Source organism: Pinus tabuliformis, chromosome 3_2 (genome assembly GCF_031772625.1).
Source record: "Pinus tabuliformis cultivar Carrire ecotype Pingquan chromosome 3_2, CPIR1, whole genome shotgun sequence".
Taxonomy (NCBI): Eukaryota; Viridiplantae; Streptophyta; class Pinopsida; order Pinales; family Pinaceae; genus Pinus; species Pinus tabuliformis.
Genome location: NC_142302.1, coordinates 700,143,132 through 700,145,868, shown reverse-complemented (window position 1 = coordinate 700,145,868; position 2,737 = coordinate 700,143,132).

Here is a 2,737-nt window from a genome sequence, read left to right as displayed (position 1 = left end):
CTCCATCTTGGCAACTGAGAGATAGCTGAAAGCGAAATATCCGAGAGATGGTGGTTGGTCCATAGGATGACTCATTACTTGATGGCTTTGATCGTGAAAGCCCTGACGAGCTGCGGTGTCAATATTGTTGATCTTTCAACGTTCATCAACAATGATGAGAGGCAATTACGTTTTAAATGGAGGTCAGTGATAGCTCAAAGATGTGGTGGTGAAAGAGTGGTGTTTGTGAGATTCCAGAGTGGATGTGTAGCGGATGTGTGTGGTGATGAAGACCAGTTAGAGAGAGATTATCCTCGTTGTAATAATATGTGTTCTCAATGTTTTCCATGTAAGCATTAAGGGAGGGTATTGGAAATAATGTTTCCATGTATTGTCATGAGTTGTCATTGATAATTCCTATATATGTGTAACTGTTATGTTCAATAAAATTATCACAATGTGTGTTTTGTGTTGTGTTTAAAGTATCACAATGTGTGTTATGTTGTGTTTAATCGCGCTCTCGCTCTCTATTTTCCTCGAACTCTATTTTCCTAACAACAATACAACTGAACCTCTAGCTCACAATACAATGGAAACTAGCTTGATGCAATACAACTATATCCCCGAGCTTGTCTATCTATAAGTCCGCCGGACCACCCGAGCTCAACTCCTCCAAAGTCAATTCGTTTGCTGGAGTTACCCAAACGCATCTTAAGTCGTATGCAATCAACCCAACCGAGCTGTCCACTGTGTTTCTACACTGAATTGTCCAATCGAAAACGCCACACAAGGCAACCACACCACTGGCCCTAGGCCGCAAACTCGAGCGAGCTTAGAACAGACCCAAACTGTCCTCTCTAAGATACTTCGCTCTCTTATTTCTTCTTTTTTTCCACTGCTGGAATGATTGTTTATGTTCAGTGGATGTTCGATGATATTTGAGTGGAGTACTCCACTCCATTTATCTCCCACTGTGTTCAAACATTTTCTCAACCTTTCGATTAAGCGTCCCCACAGATGGGTCAGTCCTTGACCCTTCCTTTGCACTCTCCGCAATCTCATCTGACAGAAGTTTGGCTGTGATGCATTGTATGTCAAGGTGGGGCAGTGGTCCAGCATATAAATATAGGCGAAACTCTCGCTATAAAAAATGATCTACTTTTTCTTTGTGGTGAAAAAACGGTGTTAATGCGCACATTATGATTTTCTTTCGAATGGAATGAATTCAAACTCAAAACCCAACCTCAATTTACCAAATCTAGGAACGAAGCTAAGCTAGTATACGTAATGTGTTCAAAGCGCATTTCCTCCTCTGTCCGATGGAAGGATTGACTACATGAACCGTTGTTGCATGAGCGGCTTCCACATGAGTTCAAGTCGCTTCCAATGTGCGTTTACTCCACGACCCATGATTGTACATTTACCCGTAAATGCCACTAAACTAAACCGTCTAGGGGCATTGTGCAACTTGCACATGCCAAATGCTAACGACTAATACAACCTCTATCATCTAACCTAAGTTTTCATCCTTTATTATATTACGGAACAGGATAGTCTTTTTGGTCGGATGGGAAAGTGGTTAGCAGTATGAGATGTTATTTTGTCACCCAGTTTCAAATTTCATTCAGGACATTTTTGGCTCCTTAGCCCTTTGCGATAAAGCCTCAAGGAGTAGGTCCTTCACTATTTTCACAGGTAGTCTTTGCTCTTGCTTGCTATGTCATAAATTGTTGCTACATCTTAGATTTGACATATATATTTTTAGGAATGTAGGTGTGATATTTTAATTTCAAATTTTTTGGGGCACAATTAACAACTCCAGCCCTGTGTAAGGGGTTTTTATTTGTAAGCTTTGTGACAGCTCAATAAGGCTGTCTATCTGGATGGACATCTTATCTTTTTCTTTGCTGAGATTATGCTTCCCATCTCATCTAGTTTTCTTTTGACTCAAATTTCTCCAGCTTACTAAAGCCTTATGATGTACTATCTATTTTCATTATATGTCTTATATAATATAATCATGCTCTTTTCGCTCTGAAAATTAACAACTCTAGCACACATGTTACTCATTTGGTTACCTCAATTTTAGATTCAAAGTGAAAATTATGGTGTTTTGGATTGCAAATGTACTAACCTCCATTTTATTGAATACGTCTCAATCAATTTATTTTCTATGTTGCTTTTTCATAAGCTACACAAATATATTGTTGATAAAACTATAGACACATATAAAGTTGATTATGCAAATTAAAATTATATAATTAAAAAAAAGGTTACTGTTTTTAATTATTAAAAACATATTTATGTTATTTCTGCTATAACTCTTAGTCAAATTAAGGCCATTCCAAATGAGTTTTGAGTTGCATTAGTAAGATTCACACTTACCATTTATTTTTTAAAACTCTATAATTCTTTTTCACCTTAACCATTTCAAAAACAAGTTATTTGCTACATTAGCAAGATTGACATTAACAAAAAAAATTAATAATAATTTTAAGGTACTTTTTCCCAGCATTAATAAGGTCTTGTAGTTTTAAAGATATAATGACTTTTCTAATTTAAAAAAATACAAAATTAACAATATAAATGTTGAAAATTAATAGTGCATAGGAACAATTTGTTCTTTACAATTTTATAATTATTTTGGAAGAAATTCAATTGTTTAAGTACTTCAAGTCAGCACTAGAAACAACATTTGTCATATTTGCACGAAAAATAATGTACCTTTATTAGGAAAACTCAAATTTCACATACCCAT